General features: G+C 37.9%; 1 protein-coding gene across 1 annotated transcript in view; it reads left to right on the top strand.

Annotated features, from left to right (window-relative positions):
• LOC140439733 (ribonuclease H-like) overlaps positions 1-18,736 on the top strand; it is a 420,401-nt gene that overhangs the window by 371,927 nt on the left and 29,738 nt on the right. The window lies entirely within an intron of this gene.

The raw sequence follows: 18,736 nt of genomic DNA, 5'->3' as shown, positions 1-18,736 counted from the left end.
TTGGTCGGTATACTTCGGTCGCCCGATGAGGCAGGAACACGACTTCAGTACTTAAATCCAGTAGAACTGCTTCCCCAAATTTTGTGTTTACCACTTTTCCTGGGTGAATTGGAAAGGGTCTCCCAATCGTCAAATCTACCAATTTTTTTATTGGTTTGCGTTCTGCAACCAAAGATAATGCATTAATTTTTGCTAGATCCATCTGCAATAATATACATTTTCTTAATTTACCATCGAAATATTTTTTTGCGTGCTTCTATTTTTTAATCAACAATTACTTTATTACCTGTGAAATGCACTGTTCTACTTTAAAAACGAGAAAATTAAACATATTTACAAATAATATTGCATGTTTTAAATGACACAGAAATTAATAAACAATATGACAAACTTAGAAAGAATAATGGATAATACTTAGGTGCTGTATAAAATCAAATTTTTAAAATATTTTTTGTATGTCTCTATTTTTTATTATTTATTTATTATTCTTGTATATTTATATGTTATAACAACCACCTGTTATTTTACCTACTAATCTCCCGCACTATGCACTCAGCCGCTTCGTCGACTTCCCGAGCAGACACGAAGCCGCGCGAGAGCAGCAGTCCAACAAGTGAAGCGAACCTAAGAACAACTCCTCGTGGTTCCTTCGCGTTATGCATTTTATTTTATTGTAACAATGTTTTAATCTCCAATATAAATCTACAGTAACAAGTGTTAAACGTATATTTCGTGTACCCACCCCCATTCCACCTTTTATATTGTCGCCCAACGAGTGGCACGGAATAAAAACGTTATAACTTTGTGTATTGTAGTTTTAGCGGGATTTCGTTCTCCAAGTGTGTTATATAGGACTCTGCTATCGCAACTTATATAGTGGGAACTATCTGTTATGTGTTGTTTCTCGTGTGAGCTATCACCGGAAAAATAAGATCGTTCGCGGAACAATTAAAGTTACAAGATAAAACGTTTGGCGCGTGATTTTGCCGGCATTTCTTCGTATCCCTGCGTAGAGGCTAATTGTGTGTACAGTCTGTTCCAAAATTGGCGCGTAAATTACATTCCTGGGTGCATTCTACATGAAATACTTTTGGAAATATTTTACATCAGGCTTACCAGTGACAGAACAGGACTTTGTTTATGGAATCTAGGAAAAACAGTAAGCTAACTGTTTCAAACTGTAAGTTTTTCTTTTAATATTTTTACTTGCTTCCTGCTGCAATCTGGACGTAAACCATTCGTACAATCTCAGATCGAAAGATAAGATGGCTAATACTGCTCCAGTGACGCTTTCGCAAGAACAATTTCAAGAACTCTTAACTCGCATTGCTGGTGTTAATGTTCAACACGATATTCCTCCAGTAAATGTGCAAAGCGGTAACTTTGCAAAGTGCAATTCGCGATTTAACGGTAGTTCGGAGACTGATGTCAATGCTTTTATCGATGCTATTGTGGTATACAAAAACTGTACGGGTATTTCTGATGAGAACGCTCTCATGGGACTTCCTATGTTGCTTGACGGGTTCGCTGGGACGTGGTACCGTGGAGTCAGAGCTACCCTAACTGACTGGAACTCAGCTATTGACGTATTACGTTCAACTTTTGGTCCGATTAAACCTCCTCATCGCGTATATCGTGAATTATTTAGTAATGAACAAGACACTAAGGTCAAAACCGACGTTTTTATATGTAAGGCTAGATCAATTTTAGCGCAGCTGCCTGCCGGTACGTTGACAGAGGCTATACAACTTGACATGGTGTATGGACTTTTAAATCGCAGAATTCGGGAAAAGGTTCCTCGCGATAAAATACAAACTTTTGGTGAACTTCTCACTCGTGCGCGATTAGTCGAAGAAACATTCGATAATATACCGGAAAACAAAGTTTCTAGCGAACAAAAACTTCCGTCTCAGAAAAAACTTAGATGCGCATATTGTAAATATACAGGACATGTTATCGAAGAGTGTCGTAAGCTAGCAAACAGTAGAAATAAACCTACTAGCGCTGCCCCTTTGGCTAAAACGGACTTTGTTGTTAAAAAGGAGCCTGCTTGTAGTAATAATTTTACGTCTTCCAGTATAACATGTTATGGCTGTGGTAAACTTGGCTATATTAAAAGCAATTGTCCAGATTGTAGATCTAAAACAGCTGACGCTCGTGCTGCAGAGTTTATGTACAATACTTTTGATGAAAATTTAACCATGGTCAGACCGTTAGTTTCGATTGATATTTTTAATTATAATGGTTACGCTTATATAGACACCGGGGCTAAAACCAGCGTTGCCGGGTCTTCTCTTGCTAAACTATTATTGCAGGATAACGTACCCTATACTGAAGATATCATGTTAATGACATTAGCAGATGGTCTACAACGTCGTGTAAACGTAAATATTTTTGAAGTAGATGTTAAGTTACAACATAAAACTATTCTTACACGTTTTATATCTGTCCCAGACCATGAAAACAGTCGAACCTTGCTCGGGTGCGACTTTATTCAACAAGCAAACATAATTTTAGACTTACCTAGTAATCAGTATTATTTTGGTGAATATCCACAACTCACTTTTATTTTTGACACTGATCTAGATCCTTTATGTTCTGTGAATAATGTAAAATTTGAAAATATCAAACTACGAGATGATGAAGCACTTGTTCTTAAACACGAACAAAAAAGTACGCTTAATGATCTTTTGCATGAGTTTAGCAAGGTTTTTGAGCCAAATGATGAACCTACACCTTATGCAGAACATTCCATAGTACTATTAGATGAATCTCCAATAGCATCACCTCCCTACAGAATGTCAGAGACCAAGAAAAATCAACTTAAGGAAGAATTAGACAAACTATTAGCGAGTGGCTACATTGAAGAGTGTGAGTCTCTTTACGCTGCTCCAGTCGTACTCGTTCCGAAGAAAAACAATAGTGTTCGTCTCACCGTTGACTACAGAGCCTTAAATGCAGTCACACGCGCAGACCGGTATCCCATCCCAAGGATAGATGATCTTTTACATGCCGCCAAGAAGACAGGATGTATGACAACTCTTGATCTTCGTAGTGGATATCATTTGGTTAGCGTCAAAGAGAGTGATAGAGACAAAACTGCTTTCGTGACACCTTTTGGTACATTTAGGTATACACGCATGCCTTTTGGACTCCGTAATGCGCCATCTACTTTTCAGCGTCTGATTGACCGCTTCAGATCAGGCCTGCAAGATGTCTTTATACTAGCCTATCTTGATGACCTAACAGTTATTTCGTCCAGTTTTGAAGAACACCTAGGAGACCTGAAAAAGGTATTCGAAAGACTGATCTTATACAAACTCACACTAAATCGGGAGAAATGTTCGTTTGTATGTGAAATAGTGCACTACTTAGGCCACATTATTACCCTCGAAGGAATTTCGCCGAATAACGAAAAAGTAGCTGCAATACTCAACATGTCGCCTCCTAATAATGTGAAACAACTCTTAAGTTTCTTACAAACTTGCTCATGGTACAGGCGTTTCATAGAAAACTTCGCTGAGATCTCAAAGCCGTTAAGCACTCTGACGAAGAAGAACTTTAAATGGACCTGGGGCCACAAGCAACACGAAGCTTTTGAAACACTTAAAACTCTACTGTGTTCGCCTCCAATTTTAAGACAAGCGGACAGCAGACTACCCTATATATTACGCACAGATGCTAGTGGTTATGCAATCGGTGCATGTTTACTCCAGGGGGAGAACGACGATGAACGACCAGTGGAATATGCATCTAGACTCTTGACTTCCGCAGAGCAGAACTACAGCACGACGGAACGTGAAGCTCTTGCTGTTGTGTGGGCTGTAAAGAAATTCAGAGGTTACCTGGAAGACGCTACCACCACTGTTGTTCAAAGCGACCATCAGCCCCTCAAATGGCTGATGTCTATTAAATCACCAACCGGACGCCTCGCCAGATGGGCTCTAGAATTAATGCCTTATGATCTGCGCATAGAATATATTGTTGGTAAGAAAAATGTGGTTGCCGATACACTTTCGCGACCACCACGCAATGAAACGGAAGAAACAATAGAAGTAACCTATGTTGTAGCCGATTTTCCTACACTTAGTGCTGTCGATATTCGACAAGAGCAAGTTTCTGACCCTGATATCGAGAAAATCATAAAAGGGCTTGAAGACCCTAACGAGACTTCTGTCGAATACAAAAAGTGGGTGGAGAGAGGATATGTGATGTCATATGGACTTTTGTACCGCTACACCCCAGACATTGATGAAGACGAGCCACAACTTGTAGTAGCTAGTGCTCGTATTCCACAAATTTTAAAACAATACCATGATGCTGATACAGCTGGTCATTGTGGTGTTGAACGCACATATCAACGCATTGCTAAAAGATATTTTTGGCCTGGTATGCGCAGGAAAATAGCTGACTACTTACGTAACTGTGTAGCCTGCCAGAAATTTAAGCCTACCAACTTAAAACCTGCAGGCCTACTCCAGACGCCCATACAGTCCCAACGCTTCGAAATACTTAGCATAGATTTGTTTGGACCATTACCAGAAACTGCAGATGGTTACTGCTGGGTATTCATAGTTGAAGATGTCGCAAGTCGATGGGTGGAACTCTTTCCGCTAAAAACTGCAACCACTGCCGCATGTGCCAAATGTTTAATCGACGAGGTCATACTGAGGTACGGATTGCCTCGACGGGTAATAAGTGACAATGGTGTACAATTCGCCGGATTCGTAATGCAAACGGTCGCAGAGTGTTTCGGTTTCAAACAATCGCTGATTCCTGTGTACCACCCCGCATCAAACCCTGTTGAGCGTAAAAATCGCGACATGAAAACCCAATTAGCTATCTTGTCTAAAGATGATCATACGATTTGGTCAGATAAACTTTCCGCCGTACGTTTCGCAATGAACTCCGCCAAGTGTGAATCCACAGGTTTTTCACCGGCGTATCTAACATTCGGACGCGAGTTACGCACCCCGGATGATGCCAATCGAGACTTTCGTGCGATAGTGCAGACTGAAAACTTTGTGCCGCAAATCACTCCGTATTTGCTTACTCTTAGTGATACGTTACGCGCCGCGCGCGAAAAGCATGAACTATCCCAGGACCGTAGAAACTCTTATCAGGACTCTCATCATCGTGACGTCGCTTTTAATGTGGGTGATCGAGTTCTCGTGGACACTCACGTCCTAAGTAATGCAAGCAAGATGCGTACAGATGCGACCGTATCGCATTCTTCGAATAGTGACACCTACAACATACGAAATTGCTTCTGTCAGCAAACCAGATACACCTGTTGGCAAGCACCACGTATCTGCGCTAACGCCCTACCATGCAGACCCTGGAGAAGTCCCTCCAGAACCCATTGCGCCTATCCGTAGAGGAGGACGCCCTAAGAAGAATACCACCTCGAAATAGATTCTTGCCCCACATTCGAGACGATTATGTGGTGCAAAGGGGGAGACTATAACAACCACCTGTTATTTTACCTACTAATCTCCCGCACTATGCACTCAGCCGCTTCGTCGACTTCCCGAGCAGACACGAAGCCGCGCGAGAGCAGCAGTCCAACAAGTGAAGCGAACCTAAGAACAACTCCTCGTGGTTCCTTCGCGTTATGCATTTTATTTTATTGTAACAATGTTTTAATCTCCAATATAAATCTACAGTAACAAGTGTTAAACGTATATTTCGTGTACCCACCCCCATTCCACCTTTATAATGTTTATAAAATTAATTTATTATTTGTGAAATGCAGAAATAAATTAACAGTATGACAAACTGGGAATGATGGTGTATAAAATCAAATACATGCCCTCTAAAATATATAAAATAGTACAGTAAAACCTCGATATAACGGACTACTTGGGGGGAGGAGGTGTCCGTTAAAGCCGAAAGTCCGTTATATAAAAATATGGTTAAAATAAATCAAAATACTTTTTTTTGAAAATATATATGTACACTGTAATTAGATATATATATATATATATATATATATATATATATATATATATATATATATATATATAAAAAATACGAAATACAAACAAAATTCTATTTAAATAATTGTCTTCGGACATTCGTCGTGAAGTGACGTTGCTGTGGATATCGACGCGCTTGCTGTCGGTAATCCCGTTTTGAACAAGTTTCGTTCGCTCTTTCCATGTTTGCTGTTTTTCTATGATCAACTCCCTAAATACAGTTTAATTTAATAATCAATAAATGTTGTTAGATCGTCGAGATGCGATCTTACCTCTGATCTTACTTCATTTTTAACAGTCTTGTTTTGCCGTTTTGTTTGCTATCTTTACTTTCGTCCTCATTTTTAAGGTTCATAACTTCATCTGCTATTTCACTTTCAGTCATGATGTTATACCCAGGGTCACCTTCATCTACTTCTAGCGATTGTAAAACATCTTCCTCAGCTACATGTTCTCCGGCATTATTACGTATTGTCCTACAGAAATTAGTAAGTTTCAACCCTTCTAAATCTATGTCTGCATCTTGGCCATCAAACAAATTCTTCCAACCATTTTTTAATGTTTGTTCTTTCACCTCCTCCCCTGCTGCAGAAAAATTAAAAATTGTTGATTTTAAATTGTAAGACCTTAAGTTTTGCAAGGTACGTTGCCCTCTTGTATCTTCTGCATTATCTCCATCGTACAATACAACGATTACTTCGTCTAAAAGCTTTCTGCGATATATTCGTTTGGCTGCCAAAATTATTCCCTGATCCATGGGTTAAATAAGCGATGTTGTATTTTTTGGCAAAAACATACACCTGAAGTTTCCATCTTATGAACGTAGAATATTTTCAGAGGCGTGAGCAGGAGCCTTGTCTAAAAGCAATAAACATTTCACCTCTTCTGACGGTATTCCCAATTTCTCCTCTTGAAATTTTCTCACTGAAGGTACAATTTCTTTGAAAAACCAATTTTAGAAAATATCTGAGGTGAACCATGCCTTCTTAGAGCTATAATATGCAAGGGGCATATGATGCATTATGTCTTTCAAACTCTAGGTTTACGAGATTTGCCAACCACTACAGGTATCAATATATGCGATCCATCAGCGTTAGCACAAAGCAGTGCCAAGATCCTGTCCTTGCAGATTTTTATTCCAGAATCCAATTTTTCATATTTGGAGGTTTGTGCGCTTTCGGGCAAAGTACGCCATAACAAACCAGTTTCGTCAACATTGCCAATCTAAGATTCTAATAGCATTTCGTTACCTACTTACTATATGTGCTACTAATTTTTGCCTAAAAGGTTCTGTTTCTTCTTTAGGTGCAGTTCTTCTTCGCCGTAAATTCTTTTATTCATGATTCCGTGCCTTTTACGAAAGCGCCAGATCCATCCATCACTTGCTTTGGTATGTTTATATGATTTGCTAATTTAATTGCAGCAAATTTCAATTCTACTGCTCGGACCAGGATCCCACTAGAACGTTGTTGGCCATACCATTTTAAGATTGCTATGCTCTTCTACATCACACATGAATGCAAATTTATTTATTTTGTTTTTGTTTTTTTATGTCCGAAAGTTTGCTTTTTTATGCCATATTGATTACATATATGAGACGCATGTGTAATATTAACAGTATGTTTTTATTTTTTTTACATTTGACCGCATTTTTTGTCCGTTATATCCGAAGTCCGTTAAATAGAGGTCCGTTATATCGAGGTTTTACTGTACTTACTTTTTAGAGTTTGGGTTTAGCAGCCAAAGCGAACACACCTGCAGACAACGACATCGACGAAAATAAATTCGCATATCGGACCTTTTCACGGTGTCGGAAGTCAAATAATAAATACAAGCGATTAAAGTAAAATATAGATAATAAGTGTTTATAAAAAAGAACTTTCGATTCGTCTACTTTGAAAATAAAAACGTAATTTAATTAAAATAGTGAAAGTAGCATTGATAAGGAAATTAGATTTCGACAAAGTGACAAAAAGTTAAGAAATATTTATCGGTTGGTTTTTAAGATCATGAGTCAGATAATTAAGTAAACAATACAACAGGAAATCGTAAGTAAGCAGAATTTTAGTTTTAATAGTAATAATAGCTTTGATACAAACAATATAAACATATAGTCAGGACCGGCTTCTGAGTTTTAGGAATAAAAGTGTTGGAGTATTGGGCGCAGCCAGCGCGGGTGTGGGCGGAAATTTGAATTGAGTAGAGTTTTCGCGCAACTGCACCCGTGACGCAGTGACTAATAACCCTAGCACAGAAAATTACTATAAATAAAGAACAATGAATTCAGATGAGGAGTTAACTGATGAAGGAAAAAGGAGGAGAGAAGATGATGAATATTACTCCAGGAGATCAAACAAAACACTGAGAACACCACAAAAAAGAGAAGAAGAAAACACAAGTGGAATCGACTAAATGATGAAAATGATGAAAGAATTAGCAATGGATGTAAAAGACATAAAAAAAGAACAATATAGATCACACGAAATTACGTAACTAAAGAGGGAAATTACAGAACTAAAAGATCAACAAAGCGACTACAAAGATGAAATAAGAAAGATGCGAGAAACAAACGAAAAAGCTATTAAACAAATAGGCCAATTAGAGAAGGAAATTACCGCAGCAAACGAAAAAATAGAGAAACTGGAGAGAGAAAAAAAGAGGAAAAATGTAGTAATACAAGGACTAAACATTGACACAAATGATCAAAAACTATTGCGAGAGGCCGTAGAGAACTTTCTAGAAAAAGAACTACAAGTGTCAGTAGATGTAAATGGAGTGAGAAAAATAGGAGAAAATACTACCTTAGTAGAACTTAACAGCGTGAAGAACAAAATTGAAGTAATCAAAAATAAAAATAAACTAAAAAACAAAACACACGAGCGAATCTACATAAATGATGATATGTCAAAGGAGGAAAGAATTATCCAGAAAGAAATTAGAAGTAAGGCTATGGCAGAGAGATATAATGGAAAAAATGTAAAAATAGGATTCCAGAAGTTAATCATAGATGGAGAAATATGGACATGGAATAACAGCCAACGACAATTAGTAAAAGATAAAAATGTAAAACCAAAAAACTAACAGCAAAATTTAAACAGGCTAAAATAACGAAGACGACTTGGCAGGATAAAGGTACAAGAGATGAACAAAATGTAAAGATCGTTACTGGAAACAAAGTAATAAACGAATGCATATTAGTAGGGACATGGAATGTAAGAGGAACGTACGAGGAAGGAAAACTAAAACACATAATCGACGAATGCAAACAATACAAGTTCCAAATAGTAGCACTACAAGAAACAAAACAATTAGGGCAAAACTCAATGGAAATAAACGACTATTTATTTTTCAACAGCGGGGGAGAAAATAGAATGTTAGGCACAGGCTTTGTGGTAAATAAAAAGCTGAAAGATCTAATCGTTGACTTCAAACCAATTTCAGAGAGAATATATGTACTAAGAATAAGAGGAAAATACCAAAAAATAACATTTATAAATATACATGCACCGACTAAAGACAAAAGTATAGAAATAAAAGAAGACTTTTATAATCAAATAGATACAGTATTCGAAAATATCCCCAAATACGATGTAAAAATAGTTCTAGGTGATAGTAATGCAAAAATAGGAAAAGAAGAAATATATGTACCCACCATAGGAAAATACAGCTTGCATGAAACAACGAACGAAAATGGTCACTTCCTAATTGATTTTGCGAAAGAAAGAAATATGATCATTATGAGCACGTACTTCCAACACAAAAGAATACACCAAGGCACGTGGAGATCACCGGATGGAAAAACCATAAACCAAATTGATCATGTGCTTGTCGAAAAAGATATGCAAAAATGTATAAAGAACATAAAAACATACAGAGGTCCAGATGCAGATTCAGATCACTTTATAGTTGGAATACAAATGAAACAACTTATTCCAGTGCTTAGAAACCAGCGGAAGAAAAAGTATAAAGCAACTAAACCTGTGAGACTACTGACAGAAGAGGAACAAAATAAATATGAAAGAATAGTCAGTAGAGGATTAGATAATATTGCAGAAAGTGGGGATATTGAACAAACATGGATGCAAATAAAAGTATGTATGACCAAAGCAGCTCAGGCCAGTAATAGAAATATAAAACACGAATACAAAGAATGGTTCGACGATGAATGTAAAATGGAACTAGATGAACGAAATAAATTAAGAATGAAAATGATGCAAGAAAAAACAACAGAGATAGAGAGAAAATACAATGAACAAAGGAAAAGAGCCAAAAGAATAATAAGATCAAAGAAAAGAAAATACAATGAAGATAAATTAAAATGTATAGAACAGAGCTATAAAAATAGAGAAATTAGAAACTTATGTCAAGGGGTGAAAAATGAGAAAAAGGGGTACCAAGGAAAACCTGTACACTACAAAAACAAAAGTAGAAGAAATTTAGTAAGTAACGAAGAAATATTGAGCAGATGGAAAGAATACTTTGAAGAACTTTTAAATGAAATTCCCACAACAGAATATAAAGAGGAAGAAGAAGTGAACGAAAATGTCGATCAAGAACGAATAGAGGAAAGATCGCCTAACGAAAAAGAAATAAAAGAAATAATAGAGAAACTAAAGAATAATAAGAGCCCAGGAAGAGATGAAGTAACAGCTGAAATGTTTAAATATGGAGGACCAGTACTAATTAAGCATTTGGAAAAGTTGCTAAAAGACATATGGGAACAAGAAAAATTACCGAAGGAATGGTCCGAAGCGACACTGTGCCCTTTTCACAAAAAAAGGCGACAAAAGTTTATGCCACAATTACAGGGGAATAGCCCTACTAAATGTTGCATATAAAATACTTGCAGTATATATAAAAGAAAAGCTATCTCAAAATATAGATAATGACATAGGGGAATATCAATGTGGATTCAGAAGAGGGCGCAGCACAGTGGATCAAATTTTCCTACTGCGCGAAATACAAGCAGAAAGTTACGAATATGGGACACCTACAATGGCCCTATTCATCGACTTTAAACAAGCGTTCGATAGGATAAAACGCAAAGAAATATACAAAGCACTACGTGAAATGGGAATTAGTGAAAAACTGATAAGAATGGTAAAAGTGACACTACGAATAACAGAGAATAGGGTTAAAATAAATGGCAAAGAAACAGAAAAGTTTGAGGTCGGTGAGGGGGTGCGACAAGGAGACCCACTGTCATCGCTGTTGTTTAGTATCGTCCTCGAAGTTACCATCAGAGAAGCTAGAATCAACAGGTCAGGACTTATATATCAAAGAAAACACCAATGCTTAGCATTCGCTGACGACATTGTACTGATAGCCAGAAGTAAGCAAGAATTAAAAGAAACAACAAAAAGATTAGAAATGAAAGCGAGAAAGAAAGGGATGTACATAAATGAAGAAAAGACTAAATATATGGAATGGACAGAAAGAGATTACCTACAAGAACAATATCTGACAGTAATAATAGATGAAAAAACATATAAATTCGAAGAAGTAGAAATATTCCAGTATTTAGGAGCGACATTCACGAGAAGACGAAATATGAAGGAAGAAATCCAAGCGAGAATTCTGGCCGGTAACCGTTGTATTTTTGCACTAAACAATTTATTAAGAAGCAAAAACATATCTAGAAGGGCTAAGATAAGAATATATAAGAGAGTAATAAGACCTATTGTATTATATGCCAGTGAAACATGGACAATGAACAAATCCGAGCAAGTCCTGCTGCAAGTCTGGGAAAGAAAAGTCCTCAGAAAAGTATTTGGAGGTAAATTATGGAATGGTATATGGATAAAAAAACCAAATATGGAATTAGAGGAGATGTATGGAGAACCGAATATCGTAGGGATCATAAAGTCACAAAGACTGAGATGGTTGGGACACATCCAAAGGATGGGAAACACGAGACTGCCAAAAAGAATGCTAATGGGAGGAATAGGAAGGAAAAGGAAGAAAGGCAGACCGAAAACCAGGTGGAAGAAGGATGTTGAAAAAGACATAGAAAAACTTAAATACCTAACTGGAAAAATAAAGCAACAAACGGAAAAGAATAGTAAACCAAGCCATGGGCCTTCTAGGCCTGGAGAGCTAAATTATATATATATATATATATATATATATATATATATATATACTTACTTTTTAATTTTTATTTGTAGCACAAACACAAAACGAACACTTTACCACTAAGCTTCTTGTAGACAAACGACCACTGTTGCTTTCGCAAATGTTGACTGCAGAATGGAAACACAAAATGTATTCGTTCATTAAATAGGCAGGCTGGCATGACGTAATTCGATCGGAAATTAACGAGAACTGCATAATATTAGTAACAAGCTGATTCTTGTTGCATGTGCACCGGATATTTTTGACTGTGAAAACGCCGAAGTGTGAGAAAATTTTAAAAAGGAATCCAATAACATCCGGCGACGTTCTCGTTAGCAATATTTCGCGTCATATTACATCCGTTAGCATCATTCTATGAATAACAAGCTATGACACATCGAAAACAAAATGCACGTGTTTCCTGCGAGCGTGTGAGAAATGCACATGCCGTGAGTCACTGGTTACTCACAAATTACTCGTAAAATATAAATTGTTTTTGTGTCATCATTGGTCGAGGATACGTTCTTACGTCACGAGTGTTGCGCTTCTGTATCACCATTGGTCGAGGATATGTTTTAGTTTTTGTAGCACAAACACAAAACGAACACTTTACCACTAAGCTTCTTGTAGACAAACGACCACTGTTGCTTTCGCAAATGTTGACTGCAGAATGGAAACACAAAATGTATTCGTTCATTAAATAGGCAGGCTCGCATGACGTAATTCGATCGGAAATTAACGAGAACTGCATAATATTAGTAACAAGCTGATTCTTGTTGCATGTGCACCGGATATTTTTGACTGTGAAAACGCCGAAGTGTGAGAAAATTTTAAAAAGGAATCCAATAACATCCGGCGACGTTCTCGTTAGCAATATTTCGCGTCATATTACATTCGGTTGCATCATTCTATGAATAACAAGCTATGACACATCGAAAACAAAATGCACGTGTTTCCTGCGAGCGTGTGAGAAATGCACATGCCGTGAGTCACTGGTTACTCACAAATTACTCGTAAAATATAAATTGTTTTTGTGTCATCATTGGTCGAGGATACGTTCTTACGTCACGAGTGTTGCGCTTCTGTATCACCATTGGTCGAGGATATGTTTTAACGTCACGAGGGGACGCTCCTATGCCACCATTGGTTGAGGATATGTCCTAACGTCACGAGTGGGGCGTTTCTGTGCTACCATTGGTCGAGGATATGTTCTAACGTCACGAGGGGACATTTCTATGCCACCATTGGTCGAGAATATGTTTTAACGTCACGAGGGGACGTTCCTATGTCACCATTGGTCGAGGATATGTTCTAACGTCACAAGTGGGGCGTTGCTGTGCTACCATTGGTCGAGGATATGTTCTATCGTCACGAGGGGACGTTTCTATGCCGCCATTGGTCGAGAATATTTTCTAACGTCACGAGGGGACGTTCCTATGTCACCATTGGTCGAGGATATGTTCTAACATCACGAGTGGGGACGTTCCTATGCCACCATTGGTCAGACGTTTACTTGGGGGCAATCCTGACACCATTGGCCGAGGGGCGTGGACTAGATACACGAGGGGCGTACCTACGTTACCAGGGGGCGTGGCCTAGAGTGACAGGTCACTTCCGGTCCAGATCAAACTTACGTAAGCTTGCGTTCTCGCCCCTATCTTGAAAAGTGGTCCCGTACGAACCTATAACATCTACTGAACTCAGAGTGAAGCATATATTTTCAAATGATGATATTAAACTGGAACTTATGGAATTCATTCAATAAGATCTGCCTATAGTTATTCCGTTTAGAAAGTGGAAATTTCATGAATTATCTGCCATCACGAGTGGTGCCAGTCGTGAACTTTGGGCCGTTAAAACTAGCACATCAGTTGAAAGACCTCGTTATGTCATTGTTTTCTTTCAAACCAATAAACGTGATAGGATCACAGCTGATCCTACCGTATTTGACAATGTGGGCATCCAAAGTATCAGATTATCCTTAAAGGGAGAATATTGGCCAAACGAGAGAATGCAGTTGGATTTTAGCAAAACCTTTTACAACGAGGCATATTTCAACTATACTGAATTTTATCCTATCTACATACATTTTCAACAAAAACGACGTCTACTCGATTTTTCTGCTTTCGAAAATCATTCATTGTTAGCCATCGATTGTTCGAAACAAGAAGAAAGCATGAAAGCATCCACTGTTGACGTAAAACTCGATATTGAAACGAATACTGGTTTCCTCGAAAATACCAAAGTCTACTGCATCATAATTCACGACCGTGTAACGGAGTACTTCACTCTCACCAAAATGGTAAAAAGTCTAAATTAGATGCATAATGTGTCAGTAGTACACGAGCAGTCATCATGAGAATAGCATTCGTAGACATTCAGGGATTTCTTTGTGGACGGGTGGTTTGTTTCTAAAGAACTTGCCATTAAAATATGTTATAAACGAAGTCACATACAGTACATCTTTTTGCCACAGAAACCATTCAATGCGCCAAGAACTGAGGATAAGAAGACTGCATCATACGTGGAGAAGACACTGCTTGCCATTCGGTACTTTGATGGAGAAGTTGAACTATCCAAAATAAATGAAATACTAGAAACCAAGTTGTTATATGCAGCTGACTGTATCTACGTTCGAGGGGAACAAAAAGCAGAATATTTGGATAAGAAAGTGGATAAGAATTGGGATTGGAAGTTTTTGGAGTTTTCCCTCTATTATTGATATTTGCAAGTTTGATGGTACGCCTCGTCCTACTGAAAACGTTGGTCCTACTGCAAACCCATGTCATGCCACTGGATTATTTTCATGTACAGAAACAAATGTGAATCGCCTGCATGACTGGTTTACCAATAAAATAAGAGCATTGTAATTTTTTCTATGTGTAAAATAAATATTTTTAGAATTATTGGTTTTTTATTTAAACACTTTATTTATTGATCAAGTCTTATATTACATGATGATTCAAATTTTTTCTTAACAATTTTAAATATGTTTTATAATTAAAATAAACACTGAAGCTAATATTACACAAGACATTGCAAAAACATTATCTATTTTACTTTTCATGTTTTCTTTGTCCATCGTTGTTGTTGTCGCTGGCGTCGATGTCACCATTAATGGTAATTGGGTAAATTCGCCTTGTTGGAGTTTTCTTAAATAAGTAATCCACAGCACTTGGATATTCTTGTCGCAGCTTCTGACTAATTTCCTTAGGTGTCCAGTCTATGCTGATTCCAACAAGTGTTAGGTACTCTATTTGTTTTATAACCTTATTTTTATCCTGATAAAATATAACCTTACTTCTTAACTGTGTCAGTTTTTACCCAAATTCTGCTTATTTACGTCTATACTCATTCAAAGACATGATGTTACTGACTCAAAGATACAATTCACGTGACGTCATGTCACGTCGTGACAATAAGGTCTTAGACATACCTCAATACGCCTAAAATAAGTAGATAGGTAGATAGATATAATAAGTATATAATATATACTATAATTATATAATAAGTAGATTGGTAGCCATCTTACCCCACTTTGACCTTTGACCTCTGACGTCACACGCCCCGTCCACCATATTATTTTTCAACTATTATCTACTAGTCGTCACTATCTATAATTACCCAATTTTAATCCAAATTATTAAATTAATAATAATTATTCAATAAAAAATTCTGCCTTGTGTTGGACTCGAACTCCCGACCAGCCGCACCGAAGCTAAGCACTTATACTGATAAGCCACATAGGAACCTATTACGTTACCATCGTTAGTTTTTTAAACACATAAGGCGTATTGCTTGACGACATTTATTTAGACTTGACACACGCGACATTTCACACGAGCCACGTAACGCCAATGACGTCATAGTTCAAGCCGTGTTGTACATCTAATACAGATTCTTTCTCTAACACATTGTTTTCCCTATTCCTGTAGTCATGGCCGTATTGTACATAATGTACCTATGAATCTAGTAGTCTTCTAGCGATAAAGAACATCTTACGGACGAGCTTATATCGTTGCCAACATACTACAGGGAAAATCAACTGCACCCAAATGCATAAAAAACGCAAATTACCCTCTTCTATCCCAACAATAGGAAAGCTACAAAAACCTTAACGTTCAATAGAATGGAGTCACATAGTCAATTCCCTAAGTACCTCGGAGTGACGTTAGGTAGAACGTTGAGCTATAAGCAATATATTGAAAATACTAAAAGTAAAATCCAAGCTATGAATAATGTGCTACAAAGACTAACATCATTCAGACGGAGAGCTAACGCAAGTGTGCTATGAACAATAGCGCTAGCACCCTGCCTAGCATCCTAGCAACAACAGAATATACATGTCCCATTTGGGAGCAATCAAGACACACTTATAAGATAGACAGTGTAATAAACGAGGTATGCCAACTGATTACCGAGACTGCTTGAACCCAACAATAGTTGAACACCTTTACTCATTGTCAGGCTATAATAATGTTGGATAATCATATAATGTTTATTAGATTATATGATTATCCAACCATACATGCCGTACTCACCATGCAGAGGTGAGTACGGCGGTGTTAGAATGTGATTTATGTTATAGGACTTTAGGAACGCCTTAAAATTTCCGTTTGTAAACTGCGCGCCGTTGTCCGAGATGATTTTCTTCGGGATACCGAATTGCATGACTACCTTTGATCGTAGAGTGTCGATGATTGAGTTCGTAGATGCTGCTCTTATTGGCTTGGCGACTACCCATTTGGTAAACCGGTCTTGCACGACTATTAAGAAAATGTTTCCTTTTGCAGATCTTGGGAATGGTCCCATTAAATCAACTGAGACAGTATGCCAAGGTTTTTCTACAGTGGACGGTTGAATTTTCCCGGCTGGTTGCATTTGAGACGGTTTATATCGGAGGCACTTCGTACAGGCTCTAACGTAGTCTGCAATTTGTTTAAACATCTTAGGCCAATAGTACTTTTGCGCTATTCGGCAAATTGTTTTTGCAATTCCTAAGTGGCCTGCTGTGGTCGAGTCATGATTTTCCTCCAAAATATCTTTCCTTTTATATCTTGGTACGCATAATTTCCATGGGTTATTAAACTCTGGGTCGGCTAAATTACGGCTGCTCCAAACGTGTTTATATAATTTCATGTTTGATATTTGTAAATTCGGGAAATCGTCTGGGTTCTGGAGTACATTCCTATATAAATTATCGTACCAACTGCATGATTCCAGCTCTGATGCTAATAATTCCGACTCTGGTTCTTCGCTCTGGTTTTCTTGTGGTTGTCGTGACAAAGCATCTGCTACCTTGTTGAGGACTCCCTTTCTATATATTACCTCGAAATCGTACTGTTGCAGTTCTAAACTCCACCTGGCTAACCGACCTGACGGGTTTTTAAGGTTCTTCAGCCATTTGAGGGACTGATGGTCTGATATGACCTTAAAATTGTATCCTTCTATATATGGCCTCATTTGCTTTATCCCGTACACGATGGATAGACATTCTTTTTCCGTTGTGGAATATTTTGTCTCGGCTGGTGTGAGGGTTCGACTAGCATATGCAATTACTTTATCCTGGCCGTCGTATTTCTGTGTTAGTGCAACTCCAAGTCCACAGTTCAACGCATCTGTTTGCAGGTAAAATGTTTTCGAAAAATCGGGGCATACTGGGGCCGATGTAAGTTTTAATTTTAGCTCTTCAAACGCGTTTTCCTGCTTATCGGTCCATTTCCATCTTATCTTCTTCTTCAGAAGCATGTTTAGCGGTTCTGCTATTGTCGAATAGTTCTCTATGAATCGGCGGTACCATGATGTTATTCCTAGGAACCGGCGGAGTTGACGCACATTTCTCGGTGCTGTAAGTCTGGTTATAGCGTTGGTTTTCTCCGGGTCAGTTTTTATTCCTTCTGCTCCAACCACATGTCCTAAGTATCTGAGTTCTGACTGGCAAAATGTGCATTTCTCGAAGTTCAGCTGTAAACTGGCTTCTTTCAGTCTTCGGAAGACTTCATGTAGGTGATTTAAATGCTCTTGGAGCGTTTTAGATATTACTACGATATCATCCAACTAGGCAAACGCGAATTCCATATCGGGAGGTATTACCTTATCCAGTAGGCGTTGGAAAGTGACTCCTGCGGAATGCATTCCGAATGGGGTGATTTTGAACTGAAAATGGCCTTTTCCGGGTACGCTGAATACTGTCACTGGGCGGCTTGTTTCTTCTAGGCATATTTGAAAATATCCCTGTTTCAAATTGAGGGTCGTTATAAAATTTGCTTCCTTAAGTCTATCCAGAATTTCCGATATTCTGGGTAACGGATATGCGTCCTTATCTGATAGTTCGTTGACTTTTCTAAAGTCAATGCAAAATCTGTACGAGTTATGTTTTTTCCTAACTAGTACAATCGGTGAACTCCAACCACTTGTGGAGGGTTCGATGGTTTCTTCTTTTAACATCTTGTCCACTTCTTGGTTGATGATCTGTAGCATTGCGGGATTGTGCCACATATAAGGCTGCTTGACTGGATCGCACTTTTTCTTCAATTTTAATTCGTGTCTTATTAAGTTGGTGGGTCCTGTTATGTTCTCAAACTCCCTTAGTTCTTTTCTTAGGAACCTTTCTAACTCCGTATTTTGAGTGGAGTCTTTTAAAG

This window comes from Diabrotica undecimpunctata, chromosome 4, assembly GCF_040954645.1.
Source record: "Diabrotica undecimpunctata isolate CICGRU chromosome 4, icDiaUnde3, whole genome shotgun sequence".
Lineage (NCBI taxonomy): Eukaryota > Metazoa > Arthropoda > Insecta > Coleoptera > Chrysomelidae > Diabrotica > Diabrotica undecimpunctata.
Note: the sequence above shows the minus strand (reverse complement) of the source record. Positions and strands in the feature narration are given on the sequence as shown.